This window comes from Numenius arquata, chromosome W, assembly GCF_964106895.1.
Source record: "Numenius arquata chromosome W, bNumArq3.hap1.1, whole genome shotgun sequence".
Taxonomy (NCBI): Eukaryota; Metazoa; Chordata; class Aves; order Charadriiformes; family Scolopacidae; genus Numenius; species Numenius arquata.
This window is the reverse complement of record NC_133615.1, coordinates 14,981,963-14,999,213: the sequence shown is the minus strand read 5'-3', so window position 1 is coordinate 14,999,213 and position 17,251 is coordinate 14,981,963.

The following is a 17,251-nucleotide window of genomic DNA, read 5'->3' as shown; positions in this document are numbered from 1 at the left end:
TAGCCATTCATTCTGTTCTGTAACATCTGAATGATTACTCATAAAAATAAGCAGTGGCTCAAGTCCTCAGCTTGGCGCTGTACAGAACACAGTGGGCAGACCAGCTAGGAACAGGTAAAAAGGAATTTGTTCCATTAGTCACAGAGAGCACTGTTGCAAATTGCTGAAAGGCTGCTGTGTCAGGCCTGGATCAGCTTTCCCTGCCGTAAATTTCTGTGTGTGCTGAAATATAGACAACTATTAAAGAACAGAGCTCTACCAAAAGCTAAAGAGGTATCTAAAAAAGGTTCCTAAAGTCTTGCTTCTTTTTCTGCTGCAGAATCATACTGTCTCTTGTCTTGTCAGAGAGGTTATTAAAACAAAATCATCAGTGAAATAAAAATGCACTGAATTGGTATGGTGACAGAAGCATTTTAATGTATGTTATCTGGTTGTGTAGCTGCCCATATATACATGTTCTCTCATTTTTGTAAATTGATAATAAAGTTTTTAGAATAAATATTTGTAAGGCATACATGTTTAAGAATGTAAAAAGATGTGTTTCACAGCATTATATTCACCATGTTTTGGTTTTTTTTTTTTAATATTTCATATTGCCTGTCAGGAAGCAGCAAGAATAGCTGTTCCGCAAATGTAGGTGAGCTGGGAGCTGAGGGTGACAAGCAAGGCAGGGGCAGTGCCCTCACCAACAGGGTGTACTTCCACTGCACCCGAGGAAGAAGAGCAGAGCAGCTCCAGTAATGGTCATCAGGGTCAGCCACAGTCCAGTTATGGCCAGGCAAGTTCAGAGTGGTGAGGCAGGGCCAAGGTCAAGCCAGGTTGGGGTCAGTGAAGTATGCTGCTAGGCACAGCATACCTGCAGCATAGCTCAGACAAGACCCAAGGGTGATAGCCTGAGCTTAAATGCAGCCCCGAGCAAAAGGGGGAGGTCCCTGACAAGGCATCTCTCAGCTCTTTCTCACACATTAGTGGTTTTCCCAGCAGTCTGATCCCAAGTTATATGGCTGCACCATATCAGAGCTGCCCTTGAGCACAGGGAGCCAAACCCCAAGGAGCAGGGACAAGGGGAGGGTGCAGAGCCTGTTGGTTCCCCCAGGGCCCTAACAGCAACTATTTAAACGAATAGTGAGGAAACTTGTGTGCTGTGTGTGTACCCTACTCATTTTTTCACAATGTTTTTTATCCTCAGTCAGCCTTTCCAGTTTTAACAAAACAAGAATTCTTTATGGACGATTATACATGCTAAATTTCAGTTTGGAAAATAAAACAGTTTTTAATTTCAAGATTGAATTAAAAAACTAAAGGTTTTTACAGCTGCAATGTGTTCCTTACTCCATAGTCTGTTACTTTATAAATGACCAATTTACAGAACTTTCCTTTTAAGAACTTTATCTAGAATTTTGGATGAGCTAAGTGTAATGCAAAGTGTGTGTGTGTGAATCCTGGAAATTATACCAACATTTGTTTTTGTAAGGGTCTATATAAATTATATCACTTATACATTAAATGAAATAGTTGTACAATTTTTTATAGAAATATCTTTTTGATATTAACTTTTGAAGCTTTGCATATTTGATTGCCTTGACCTGACCTGAAATGTCTACAATATACACTAAGGTTACTCATATAAGCAATTTAAAATGTGGTGTAATTGTTAGCAGGGTTCTATTCATTTCTAATTTTGAGAAATCTGAAAATCTGAACATCTCTACACAGTTGCTTTTATAAATTAGGATATTATCTCTTTGCACTACACAAGCTGTAGGGTATTAGGTTTGCCTTATGAACGATGGTAATCGACATTGTGAGACTTAATATTGTTCTAGTAATTATTTTTCTGTGTTGTAAGTGTACCAAGATTCTGGTAGGATGACTATAGTATAATAAGTGTATTCATTTTTCGTGGCAAGGTTCTGCAGGGGTGGCTTCTGTAAGAAGCTGCTAGATGTTTCCCCTATGTTCGATAAAGACAGTGCCAGCTGACTCCAAGATAGACCTGCCGCTGACCACAGCTGAGCCAATCAGCGATGGTGGTAGCACCTCTGTGATAACATATTTAAGAAGGAGGAAAAAACCTGCTGCGCAACAGCAGTTGGAAGAGAGGAATGAGAAGAGATGTATGTGAGAGAAACAACCCTGCAGACACCAAGGTCAGTGAAGAAGGAGGGGGAGGAAATGCTCAAGGTGCTAGAGCAGAAATTCCCCTGCAGCCTGTGGTGAAGACCATGGTGAGGCAGGCTGTCCCCCCTGCAGCCCATGGAGGTTAATGGTGGAGCAGATATCCACCTGCAGCCTGTGGAGGACCAGATGCTGGAGCAGGTGGATGTGCCTGAAGGAGGCTGTGACCCTGTGGAGAGCCTGTGCTAGAGCAGGCTCTTGGCAGGATCTGTGGACCCGTGGAGAAAGGATCCCATGCTGGAGCAGGTTTGCTGGAAGGACTTGTGACCCTGTGGATGCCCTTCACTGGAGCAATCTGTTCCTGATGGACTGTACCCCGTGGAAATGACTCACGCTGGAGCGGTTCGTGAAGAACTGCACCCCGTGGGAAGGACTCGTGTTGGATAAGTTTGTGGAGAACTGTCTCCCGTGGGAGGGACCCCATGCTGGAGCAGGGGAAGAGAGTGAGGAGGAAGGAGGGGCAGAGATTGCGTGTGATGAACTGACCGCAACCCCTGTTCCCTGCCCTGCCCAGGGAGTGGGGGGAGGTAGAGAAATTAGGAGTGAAGTTGAGTCCAGGAAGAAGGGAGGAATGGGGGAAAGGTGTTTTAAGATTTGGTTTTGTTTCTCATCATCCTACTCTGATTTGATTTGCAATAAATTAAATTAATTTCCGAGTTGAGTCTGTTTTGTCTGTGATGGTAATTGGTGAGTGATCTCTTCCTGTCCTTATCTTGACCCATGAGTCTTTTGTTGTATTTTTCTTTCCCTGTCCAGTTGAGGAGCGGGAGTGATTGAGTGGCTTGGTGGGCACCTGGCATCCAGCTAAGGTCAACCCACTACAATATGATAATGCTTTTTACCTCTCTTAGAGATTAATAACGATGTTACTTATCAATGCAATTGAAGTATTGAATTATATATTAACATCTATATAGCCATCTTTAAAAATGCTGATATCGCTTTTTGTGGGCAAGGTAAGCAGACCTACTTTAATTCTATAACCCTGTAATTGGTTTTGGTGAAATGCCAGTTCCTAATGCAGTTCTTGGTTTTATTTACAGCATTGAAATGGCTCAGGAGACAAACCAGACCCCAGGGCCCATGCTGTGTAGTACAGGATGTGGATTTTATGGAAATCCTAGGACAAATGGGATGTGTTCTGTTTGCTACAAAGAGCATCTTCAGCGACAGCAGAATAGTGGTAGAATCAGCCCAATGGGTAAAGGTTTGAGGGTGGTTTTTTTTTGTGTCTTGAAAATGTAATGTATTGGTGATGAGAGGAAATGCAGAATGTGTTTCAGGAGATCTTCTGATAGCTACATACTAAAACTATGAATATCAAAGGGAATAATACTTTAAGTCACAGTAAAAATAAAAATGCATTTTTGTGTAATACATTCTCACCCACTTGGTGTTGAGCCATAATTTGCATTTCTACTTACCCTCTGCTGTGTGTTGTTATGCAATTCCTGTATTTTTCACTGAATTTTTAGAGTTGGAAGGGACCATAGAGATCATCTAGTCCAAATTTTGGTCATTAACAATATAGTCTGTCTTTAATTAAGAAGATGCAGTTGAATGAGTATGATTGGAAATGGTTCATAACTGTATGCAAAGCTACTTGACTAACTTGTATTCTATACTTTGCTTGCAATTAACTTCTCAAATTTCTGTTATATAGGGACAGCTAGTGGTTCAAACAGTCCTACCTCGGACTCTGCATTTGTACAGAGAGCAGACACTAGCTTAAACAACTGTGAAGGTACTGCTAGTAGCACATCTGAAAAATCCAGGTAAGATTATAGAATCATTTAGGTTGGAAAAGACCCTTAAGATCATTGAGTCCAACTGTAAACCTAACACTAAGTCTACCATCCATAAGCACCATGTCTACACAGTCTTTTAAACGCCTCCAGAGATGGTGCCTCAACCACTTCCCTGGGCAGCCTGTTCCAAGGCTTGACAGCCCTTTCGGTGAAGAAATTTTTCCTAATATCCAATCTAAACCTCCCCTAGTGCAACTTGAGGCCTTTTCCTCTTGTCTTATCACTTCTTACTTGGGAGAAGAGACCACCCCCCACCTTGCTACAACATCCTTTCAGGTAGTTATAGAAAGCAATAAGCCTCCTTTTCTCCAGACTAAACAACCCCAGTTCCCTCAGCCGCTCCTCATAAGACTTGTTCTTTACACCCTTCACCAGATGAAAGTATTATTTTGAGGTTTGAAAGAACTGAGTGTATAGCAAGTTAAAGTAACACTGCAGTAACTTTGCCCTATTACAGTGAGCTTCTGCAGAGGAAAAAGGGAGAGTGCACCTAACAGTGCTTTATGACTCTTTATAAGTGAGAACTAATTAGTGTTTGGTGTTTGACTCCTGCATTTACAAGGACGTTTCTGGTTTATCTGGGGAATTATATCCTACAGATTGCCTAGTTTCTTCTAGGAAAGAGATAGTAGAAGTACAGGTCAGGAACGTGTATCAATAATAACTGATCAGGTAGACTATTGATGGATTTTGACAGTTTAAGCTCTTATGAACTCAAAACTGATGTAACTACCTATTTCACTGTACATAAACAGAAATGTGCCTGTTGCCGCTTTGCCTGTAACGCAGCAAATGACAGAAATGAGCATTTCAAGAGAGGAAAAAGTATCACTGAAAACAGAGACTGAGCCAGGTAAGTTTGCAGAGCAGCACTGGGTAAAACTGACTTAACAGAAGCTGACAATTTATTTACTTTCTCTTAAGTAGGCATATCCCTTTGTGGTAATGTTTTTGAGGAATTATGGATGCTTCTTGAGTACTAGTACCCTCAGAATCAAGAAAAATGACTAGTGTCGGAATATAGTTTTCACACATGTTTAATTTTAGTAGATTATTTGACACGAACATTTTGGCTATCAAACCTTCATTTTTAAAAGTAAGACACTTAAATTGTATTTGGGCGCAAGATATTCAATTTTGAAGTCGGTGTTGATTTCTGTATAAAATCTAGCAGTACAGTTCCTGCTGACTCGTGGCAATCTAAATGGTTTGTTGTATTTGAAGAACAGAGTTCTTAATAAATTCTATTCTACAGAAGGATGAGAGTGGGGGAGAAGGGAATACTTGATTTAAGTTACTAAACACAGATTGCTAAAGGCTTTTGGACTAATTGAGTAATCAGTAGATATAGCCAAAACGTTGTTCTGTGGATATAGAATACTTAGGGTATTAATTGCTTAGTGAGAATGTTCAATTCAAAAGTTTTACTCCTGTTCATGAAGGTTGTAACTGTAGTATTTAAACTTTCTTGGTGGAGAAGGACTGCTTCCCTACCTACTAGTGAGTGATTGAATTCATGTTTTATTATACAGCAGTTTATTTAAATGGGTATCTTAATGTATTTGTTTGATATCTATAGGTTATTGACACTTGTTAATTTTAAGTTCTGAAACAGTCTTAAAACATTAAAAGCTGATGTTTAATAGGAAAATCTGTTCACTACAACTGAAGATAAAATTTCTTTTTTGTTGTTGTGTTGAAAATCTGAGTTGAAAATTCCGGAAGGTATCACTCGGTGCTATGTAGATGCATCTTTGTCAATAAGACTGCTGTTACAGTTGATAGTCAGTCACTCGGTGTTTGTACACAGGTTTTTACTATTTTAATTAAGTCGTGTTAAGTTAAAATTGTGACATGAGGTAAATTACAATTGCTTTTACTATATTCCTTTTTGGTTATGTACAGACTGAGGACATTTTAACTTGTTTCATCTTCTTGTAACTTATATACAATAAACCTCTTCAGATAATATGGGTTTATAAATATTTCTAACTTATGTTGTCTTTTTGTGAATTGCTACCTGAAAAAGTGACAGGCAGGAAAGAAATACATGAAGTGGTAGCAGTGGTCAAGTAATAGCTGAATTTTATCTTATTAAAACTGCCAATAGGGATTTGTCACTTTGCCAACTGTGAAAGGCAATTTTCTGTTGACTCAATATCCATTTTCTCATAACAAGGTAACTAAATGGTACTGTAAGGGGCCACTTGTAACTTCTCCTAAACAAAGCAGCCTGGAGAGACTTTTAATGTCTCAAACGCTTGAAGTACCAGGCCTTCTGCTCAAGGAACTGATAAGGCTAACACCTGCTTATCTCTTGTGCTATTCATGGGAAAGAGAGACACTGATGCCTCGAGGACCAGTCTTAAAGAAACAGAACAGCCCTGCTTTGTCTCCTGTGAAGGATGAGCTGTTTCTCAGAAAAAGATGCTATGCCCAGTGTTGACCCTTGCCTCGTTATCTGTGAAATGCATATTAAAGTTCACACCCCTGCATATGCTAATGAAGATTATTGAGATCATGCTAAACGTATATGACTATAGCTCTCATCTCCCCTCCTAAATCATGCTGCATGCCACCTGGGGGGGAGAAACTGATGAAAACAGCCCCTAGGAGTGGGCAAACATAAAAGGGGGAAGACTTTCCCTGAAGAGAGAGGAGAAGAAGAGAGGGAAGAAGATTTATGACCGGGGAAGATTTTTCCCTGAAGAGTGCTACGACCTGTGCTGACCGGAGGAACGCTGGAAGATGTTTCCCCTATGTTTGATAAAGACAGTGCCAGCTGACTCCAAGATAGACCTGCTGCTTACCACAGCTGAGCCAATCAGCGATGGTGGTAGCACCTCTGTGATAACATATTTAAGAAGGGGAAAAAAACCTGCTGCGCAACAGCAGTTGGAAGAGAGGAATGAGAAGAGATGTATGTGAGAGAAACAACCCTGCAGACACCAAGGTCAGTGAAGAAGAAGGGGAAGGAAGTGCTCCAGGCACTGGAGCAGAGATTTCCCTGGTGAAGACCATGGTGAGGCAGGCTGTCCCCCTGCAGCACATGGAGAGCCCCACACAGGAACAGGTGGATGCTCTTGAAGGAAGCTATGACCCTGTGGAGAGGAGCCCATGCTGAAGCAGGTTTCCTGGTAGGACTTGTTCCTGAAGGACTGCACTCCGTGGAAAGGACCCATGCTGCACCAGACTGTCTCCCGTGGGTGGGACCCCAAGCTGGAGCAGGGGAAGAGTGTAAGGAGTAAGGATTGGCAGAGATAATGTGTGATGAACTGACCACAACCCCCATTCCCTGTCCCTCTGTTGTCCCAAAGCAGGGTTGTTTACCCGATGTGTAAGATGCCAATATACACACAGAGTAGAGGTATTTATTTAAATCATTTTTGTGTAGAGATGGGTGTTAGGTGGTAATCCACAAAGATAGCACACCGGCCTAAAAACTCCTTGGAATATTTATATGGTTCAAAACACAGAAATACACACCCTTAATTATAATGATTGGTTAGTACCTTATCTTAACAATTTCTATTGGTTAGTACAGTCTCTCGCTTTCATTTAAAGTTACAAGGTCCTTTCATTGATGTGCGCATGCTCCAGTATCATGGGGGGGATAGTCCTGTTCGGTCTCAAATTGAGTCGGTGGTCACAATCTCCCACTGCCGCCTTTACCTTTCCCCCAGTTGCTGCAAATCTTTGTTGACTTTATGCTTCTTCCAGCAGCTGTCCTGGTTTTTGGCAGGTTTCCATGCCTCCTGCAGCGGGATGTTTCCTTTTTATCAGCCTTCTGTTCTTCTTCAAGGGTATATTCATTAGCAAGGCATGTATTGTTTATACCATGTGTCCTGTTTCACAAGGCCTTGTAACCTTTTTTACAGCTCTTTGCTCTTGCTTAGTGAGAGATTCTACCTTTTTAAAGTACATCACCCCTGCGCCGCTCCGGAGGAGAAGGTAGAGAATTTGGGAGTGAAGTTGAGTCCAGGAAGAAGGGAGGGATGGGGGGGAAGGTGTTTTAAGATTTGTTTTCTTTCTCATTATCCTACCCTGATTTATTTTGTAATAATTTAATTTAATTTCCCCAAGTAGAGTCTGTTTTTTGCCCATGATGGTAATTGCTGAGTGATCTCCCTGTCCTTATCTCAACTGATGAGTCTTTCATTATATTTTCTCTCTCCCTGTCCAGCTGAGGAGGGGGAGTGATAGAGCAGCTTGCTGGGCACCTGGCATCCAGACAAGGTCAACCCACCACAGTAAGTGATTTCCTTGTCTTTATTTCAACCCATGAGGGTTTTTTCTGGTCCTGTTCCTCCCATTTTCTCCCCCCCCATCCTCCTAGGTGCAGGGGTGTGTGTGATTGAGCGGCTGTGCGTGTTCTTGGCTGCTAGCTGGGGCCAAACTACCATAGCAATAAAATAAAATTTAGTGAAATTCCCCAAGTCGAGACTGTTTTGCCTGTGACTGTGTCACAATCTTTTCTTGAAGAAAGAGCAATCCAGTTGCCATTAATATTTCTCCTTGATGAGAATCCTGTAGAACAATGGTGGATGGATCATCTTGGAAAAGAGCCATCCTCCTCAAAGATGATTCAATTGAAGTTGTGTTACAACTGATGATCAAACTGTATAACTCACTTAAGAAATATATTCAGTAACACCCCAATTATCGAACCAGCAAACTGTATTGGTCATAGAGGAGACAAAGGCCCAAGAAAATAGACCCTCTATGCTCTGCTCCCTGGAAGTTGGAAAAACAGTTACTTAAGAAATAAACAATTGCAAAAGGATCTCCTCACTTAAAAAGAAAAAACAACCTGTATGGGTCAAGACATCAAAACATTTGTGTTGAAAACCACACCTCTGAGAGGAAAAAGGTACAAATCGTAATCTTATGGAAAAAAAAAGTACCATCCGTCCCTAAGGGGGTGAATGCAGAAAGAAAATGAAGTGATAAACAGTTGCTTACAGGAATGGTGAACAGAGATGGAAGAGTTAAATGTTGAGGGGTGGCAGTCAAAGCTCCTGGAGAAGCAATAGCTGATGTGTTCTGTCCTGGTGCAGAGGCTAATCACAAGAACCAGAGAAACAGGTAAGAGCCCCAGGAGCACAGTTACAAAACAAAAGAAGGCCTATAACATGAAGAGACAGTATCTTTAATTACCAACAATGTTATAGAAACCCAGAAAGGGCTGGGAAATGGCCCAAGATGCAGTAAATATCTCTGATTTTAAGGAAAATTCAATGTAAAGAAACAGTTAAAACTCAAGTAAAAGAGGGATGCAACCTTGAGTAATGAAGGAGAAATTCTAATTGTAACTGCTGGGCAACCGCAGTTTGTGACCAAGGAATGATCTGTCATGGAGGACAAGAAGGCCCAACTGTAGAAGGGGTTAAACTGTCTGGAAGCAGGAATGCCAGAGACCTAAGACTCCATGTAAGGGAGTGAAGTTTCCCTTGGTGATGAGATAAGAAACTTGCAGTAGTGTCTGTGACGAAATGGGAAAAAGGACTTCACTGAGAGGTTCAAATTAACAATTTATTTGGACTTCACTCACAGGTCCAATATGTCACTATTGCGAGTTCTATGTGTACAACGGCGATTACACTATTGCAATTTAAAAGCAATTCGCGGAATACACTACTGCAACCTACAAGTGATCCTGAAAAGTAACAACACAAACCACAAGTGCGCTAGATATTAATACCTTAAAAGACTGCACTAATCACAATCTTAATAGCATGCCATATACCATACATATGTTTCTTTATCACTTACCCTTTCTCTCAGGTAAGGTCGCTCAATCCCTGGGAAGTTACCCTGTACAGCATCCTGGACAAGGGGGGGGATGAATCTCCTACAGGCCAGCTGTATCGTTGAGGAGGAAAATGGGGGTAATCTTCCAAACCTTGTGGTTTATATTTCCTGATTCTGTGGGGGTGCAGTGTGTGCCTGAGGGGATTACACTATCTGGGATGTTTACCTCTGGTGGTGCGATGGCCAAGTCTCTGTTGCCAATTTTGTGATGTCTAGCACTCAAAGTCATGGGACTAGTGGTGGGATGGGACTCAGGGCATTTTATTTGTTAAGGGAGTTAAGGCTCCATTTGGTTTCGGTTCTTATTGTGATGCAATCTTGAGACAACCCCGGGCTGAGCCGTTTTTGCAGCTCCCCCCAAGTTATCTCTGCATAGACAAGGCAAGGCGGAGATGAAGCTGAGTCGGATGACAACCCCCTGCATCTCACCTATTGTGCTCTGAAACCGGTTTGGCTGGGTGCTCCCATACAGTGTCTTGTAGCAATTGACTTTTGGTCAACAGAGCTGGCTGAACCAAACCCAACCCAGGGCTAAGGCACCTGATGCCTGATAGCACTCGCATGATTAATGCAAGTGTATATAAGGTATCCACCTATTATGCATCTTTGTAGCCTCCTTGTAAAACCGCTTATGGTGGTAGGACTCTGTCCAATGCATTGTTCATTAAATCTTTTTATATTTAAGCACAAATGTGTGTTTAATTCACCTCAAGTGGTACAATAAAAATTCCCCAATGATAATCTTAAGAAAAATGGTTTCATTAGCAACAGTGAAAAGGCAAACTGTAGCACCCTAATGGCCTTAGTAGGTCTCTTTGTTTTGTTTTACAGGGTGAGCCTCCGAAGAACTACAACTTGAAAAGAAGCAGCCAGATATAGTAATAGAATTGTCTGTTTCAGTCATGTTTGGTTTTTTTTTTAGGCAAGTGTGTAAGTAACAAAATGAATCTAGGAACCAGAACAGAAGTAACATTAAAGGAAGGTGGCATGTATAAGTATTAGAGGATAATCATATCTGTCTAATAACCAAGTTTAACAGCTGTATTCTAGTGTTTCTAGGTGTTTACCCTGTATACTGCATGATCCTAAGTAAGGCACTAACAGTTTCCCTTGAAAGGAAAGAAAGAGGACAGTAAAATCTATGCACAATTATGACAACTGCTGATTTGAGCTAAAGTGTAAAGTTTGCCTGTTTAGTATAGAGTAGACAGGGAGATAGATGGATGAGGGGAAAAAAAGTTACTTCATACCAGAAGAAGCTGCTATAAAGGGAAATATTCCAGCTTGGGGAGCAAAGATAACTGATAAGATAGGGATAAGAGTGTCTTCACTAACAGGGAAGTTAATTGAAATTGCAGAAGTGAGATAACAAAAAAAAAAAATAGAGTTAATTGAAAAGGCAGGAGTGAGATAGATAACCAAAAAATAGGGGAATGCAAGAGTTAGACAATTGAAAAACCGCAAAAGTTGAACTTTTATGTAATAGGCGGATCGAGAAGTCTGTACCTTCCAAATACCTCAGCCAATGGGGAAAGGAAGAGGGTTATATGTGGCTGGGGAATTAGGATAAAATGGAGGCTGCGTCCTCTGGCAAATTGAGACCCCACAGGGATATGCCCCAATGGACTCTCCCTTTATTCGAATAAAGTCTTTGCAGGACTCCTCTGTCTCCTTTGTGAACATCGACCTCTGGCTACGGGATTTTCTGCACAAATGGGGGCTCTTCCAGGATCCTTCCACCTTCCAGGGGCAGCGGGTGATGAATGGAGTTGATGGCATGCCTCACCAAAACTTCAGTGATCAGCTCCCTTCAACGGCTGCTGGTGCTGGATGACTGATTGGGTACCCGAGACTGTTCAGGAGACAGACGAGCAACGGATTGCAGGGGTCCGTGAAGAGGTCTGCAGGGAGAGACCATTGAAAATTTCACCAGTGAGTACTATGGGAAATTTGGGGAGTAAAAGAGGGAGGACGCCCAGGGAGGGCAGTAAGGGAAAGTTGAGAATGGGTCTCGACAACCGGGATGACGATCCCAAAATACCCCTGGGATGTCCCTTGGGGAAAATGTCAAGATCTTGGGGAGATCTACACATTCACCCAGAAGTAACGAAGGAAACAGTTTTGTTATTTTATCTGGCCTGAATATAATTTGAAAAAGGTTTTAGATGGCCTCCTCTTGGGAGCCGATGTAGCTTTTAGATCTGAATTCAAACAAAAAAAGGTAAAGATAATGCCTGAAATTGAAGTCTGTTCCTTAGCATTTCCTGTACAGTAAAGCATATAAAAAAAAAGTTACATTATCTTAATCAAAAGGTAATAATGAAACTGAAGAGAAAACTTTACAAGGATAAGTTTGCCATGTATTTGCCATCACATACTCTATACTGAAACTCTATCCTCATTCTCTTTTGCCTAATTTATGAATAAAAATACATTAAATATACCACACACAGCCTCATGGCATTTGTTAAGTGAGTCAATTATTTATATAATCAAGAAGGGGATAATCAATGACAATCAACTTGTACACCCTGAGTCATGTTAAGACTTGTATGTGGTCAAATACACTGTTAACAAATAAAAAGTAAAAACAGTCAATAGCAACATCTAAAAGCTAAAATTACTAAGTTTCTTAATTTGATTTTTATTTTAAGAAACACATAGAATCATAGAATCATCTAGGTTGGAAGGGACCCTTAAGATCACCTAGTCCAACCATGAACCTAACTCTGACAAAAAAACCAAAAGAAAACCATACAACCCCCCCCCACCCCTTACTAAACCATGTCTCTAAGCACTATGTCAACCTGTCTTTTGAATACCTCCAGGGATGGTGCCTCAACCACTTCCCTGGGCAGCCCATTCCAATGCTTAATAACCCTTTCTGTGTAAACATTTTTCCTAATATCCAATCTGAACCTCCCCAGTGCAACTTGAGGCCATTTCCTCTTGTCCTATTGCCTGTGACTTGGGAGAAGAGACTGACCCCCATCTCTCTACAACCTCCTTTCAGGTAGTTGTAGAGGGCGATAAGGTCTCCCCTCAGCCTCCTTTTCTCCAGGCTAAACAATCCCAGCTCCCTCAGCCTTTCCTCATAAGACTTATTCTCCAGACCCCTCACCAGCTTCGTTGCCCTTCTCTGGACCCACTCCAGCACCTCAATGTCTTTTTTGTGGTAAGGGGCCCAAAACTGGACACAGTACTCGAGGTGGGGCCTCACCAGTGCCAAGTACAGGGGGACAATCACCTCCCGAGTCCTACTCACCACGCTGTTCCTGATACAGGCCAGGATGCTGTTGGCCTTCTTGGCCACCTGGGCACACCACTGCTGGCTCATGTTCAGCTGACAGTCGACCAACACCCCCAGGTCCTTTTCTGCCGGGCAGCTCTCCAGCCACTCTTCCCCAAGCCTGTAGCGCTGCATGGAGTTGTTGTGACCCAAGTGCAGGACCCGGCATTTGGCCTTCTTGAACCTCATCCCATTGGCCTCGGCCCATCGATCCAGCCTGTCCAGATCCCTCTGCAAAGCCTTTCTACCCTCCAGCAGGTCGACACTGCCACCTAGCTTGGTGTCATCTGCAAACTTACTGAGGGTGCACTCGATCCCCTCGTCCAGATCATTGATGAAGATGCTAAAGAGAACCGGCCCCAATACTGAGCCCTGGGGGGCACCACTCATGACCGGCCGCCAACTGGATTTAACTCCATTCACCACCACTCTCTGGGCCCAGCCCTCCAGTCAGTTTTTAACCCAGTGGAGAGTACTCCCATCCAAGCCATGGGCAGCCAGCTTCTCCAGGAGGATACTGCTGGAGACTGTATCAAAGGCCTTACTAAAATCCAGGTAAACAATGTCCACAGCTTTTCCCTCATCCACCAAGCAGGTCACTTTGTCATAGAAGATCAGGTTTGTCAAGCAGGACCTGTCCCTCATGAACCCGTGCTGGCTGGGCCTGATCACCTGGGCGTCCTTCATGCCCTGCATAATGGCACTCAGGATGATCTGTTCCATGACCTTCCCAGGCACTGAGTTGAGACTGACAGGCCTTTAGTTCCCCGGATCATCCTTCTGACCCTTCTTGTGAATGGGCGTCACATTTGCTAGATGCCAGTCAGCTGGGACTTCCCCAGTTTGCCAGGACTGCTGGAGCAGGCTGTCCCCGTGTGCCGAAAAACAAGTAGGCGTGGAAGGAGACCAGCCTGGCTAAATAGGGACCTTCGGCTGGATCTCAAGAACAAAAGGAGAGTCTATGACCTTTGGAAGAGGGGGCAGGTCTCTCATGAAAACTATAAAGAGGTAGTGAAGCTATGCAGGGAGAAAATTAGGAGGGCCAAAGCGCAGCTAGAGCTCAACCTAGCTACAGCTGTTAAGGATAATAAAAAATGTTTCTATAAATTCATTAACAACAAAAGGAGGATTAGGGAAAATCTCCCTCCCTTATTGGATGCAGAGGGAAACAGTCACAAAGGATGAGGAAAAGGCTGAGGTGCTCAACACCTACTTTGCCTCAGTCATTAGCAGTGGAACTAGCTGTTCCCTGGACACCCAGCCTCATGAGCTAGGGGACAGGGAGGGGAAGCAGAATGAGGTTGTCACAATTAAAGAGGAAGTGATCAGTGACCTGCTACACTGCTTGAATGCACACAAGTCTATGGGACCGGATGGGCTACACCCAAGAGTGCTGAAAGAGTTGGCAGACGTGCTCGCCAAACCGCTTTCCATTATTTATATGAAGTCATGGCTAACTGGGGAGGTCCCAATGGACTGGAGGGTGGCAAATGTAACACCCATCTACAAGAAAGGCAAAAAGGAGGATCCTGGAAACTATAGACCTGTCAGCCTGACCTCGATACCAGGGAAGGTCATGGAGCAGGTCATCTTGAGTGCCATCACAAACCATATAATGGGCAACCAGGGGATCAGGCCTAGTCAGCATGGGTTTATGAAAGGCAGGTCCTGCCAGACGAACCTGATCTCCTTCTATGACAAGATGACCCAATTATTGGATGAGGGAAAGGCTGTGGATATTATCTACCTAGACTTTCAAAAAGCATTTGACACTGTTCCCCATAGAATTCTAGTGGAAAAACTGGCTGCTCATGGCCTGGGTGAGCATACGATCTGCTGGATCAAGCACTGGCTGGATGGACGGTCCCAAAGAGTGGTGCTCAATGGAGTTAAATCCAGCTGGCAGCCGGTCACAAGTGGTGTTCCCCAGGGCTCAGTGTTGGGACCATTTCTGTTTAACATCTTCATTGATGATCTTGATAAGGACATAGAGTGTATCATCTGTAAGTTCGCAGATGACACCAAGTTAAGTGGGAGTGTTGATCTGCATGAGGACAGGGAGGCTCTACAGAGAGACTTGGATAGATTGGATCGATGGGCCAACGTTAACGGTATGAGCTTCAACAAGGCCAAGTGCCAGGTCCTGCACTTGGGCCACAACAACCCCATGCATCGGTACAGGCTTGGGGAAGTGTGGCTGGAACCAAATTCATTAAAAAACCACATTAGGTGCCAAATTTGTTAAGATATCACAATGGGCACAAAATTTGTTAAAATACCACGTTGGGCACCAAATTTGTTATGGTTTGAGAAAACCCATAACAATCTATTGTCGTTAGACAATTATTCTATCACCTGATGACCCCTCCCCACCCAGAAAGGGGAATCGGGGAACACAAAGAAACATGAGGATTGAAATGTAAATAGACTTAATAGACTAAGACTAAATAATTAACAATAATACTAAAGAACCAGTATTAATCCTGATACTGATATAAGATATACAGGAATTATACTCAGCCAATTCTATCAGTAGGAAGCTGTGCACTCCCAGCAGGGGACAGCAAATATTGGACACTGCGAGCACAATGGCTTCAGGAGGAAGGGAAGGCCTCAGGGTTCCGGCACCGGGGCAAGGAGTTGTCTGGACTGCTGCCATCAAGGGAGAGAGCGAGCTATGCAGCAAACTTTTCTAATTTATATTGAATGTGATGTTCATGGTATGAAATACTCCTGTTGGCCAGCCTGGGTCAAATGCCCAGGCCTTGCTCCTCCTTGTCCCTGCACCTGGCAAGGCTCAAAAACACTAAAACCTTGAATCCCACAGAGCCTGGCTGGCTATAAAGTAAATATTTTCACAAGTTCAGACACTAGAGTCTTCTAAAAGTGCAGTTTTCCCTAGCATTAGAAGAAAAGTTAGTCCTGTGTCTCTCAACCCAGGACAGATGTGGCGTTGGGGGATGTGGTGTTGGGGGATATGGTGTAGGGGAGAACTTTGTAGAGTGGGGTTGATGGTTGGACTTGATGATCCCAAGGGTCTTTTTCCAACCTGAATGATTCTACGATTCTAAATGATGGAAAGTGGCTCGGTGAGCACTTCTGCCAGCTCCCTCAGTACCCTCGGGTGGATCCCATCTGGCCCCATAGACTTATTTATATCCAGGTGTTGGAGCAGGTCCCTCACCACCTCCCTTTGAACTGTGGGGGCTTCATTCTGCTCCCCACCCCTATCTGCTAGCTCAGGGGTCTGGGTACTCAGGGAACAACCAACTCTACTACTAAAGATGGAGGCAAAGAAGGCATTAAGTACCTCAGCCTTCTCCTCATCCTTTGTCACTATGCTATCTCCCGCATCCAACAGAGGATGGAGGTTCTCCCGAGTCCTCCTCTTGTTACTAATATATTTATAGAAATTCTTTTTATTGTTTTTAACATCCAAGGCCAGGTTAAGTTCTAGTTGGGCTTTGGCCTTTCTAATCTTTTCCCTACATAGCCTTACAACACCTTTGTAATCTTCCTGAGTGGCCTGCCCCTTTTTCCAAAGGCCATAAACTCTCCTTTTTTCCCTGAGTTGTGACCATATCTCTTTGTTCAGCCGGGCCGGTCTTTTCCCCCGATGGCTCGCTTTACAGCACACAAGGACGGCCTGCTCCTGCGCTTTTAAGACTTCCTCTTTGAAAAACGTCCAGCCTTCCTGGACTCCTTTGCCCTTCAGGGCTGCCTCCCAGGGGACTCTGTCGAGCAGGCTCTTGAAAAGACCAAAGTCTGCCCTTCGGAAGTCCATGATGGCAGTCCTGCTGGCTCCCCTCCTTGCTTCCCTGAGAATTGAGAACTCTATCATTTCATGGTCAACATCATGTAAAAGAGCATAACAATTTATATATGTTTTATCATGCAATTCTGTAAGTGTGTCATGCAGTTGCATAAACAAAAAGTAAAGTTTTAAATCAGTTACGTGGTTTAACATTACATCTTCCATTCTCATTTGGTGGGAGATGAGATACCTGAAATACTGGAAGAAAGCTCATCTATTATCCTATAGACACAGAGTAAAATATGCTTCATATATCAGTCTGAAGTGCCAAACATGCTTCTGAATCATTTAGAATAATAAAAAAAAAAAAAGTTATAGCTGAAATAGAATGCTTGTGAAGCTGTAATATTT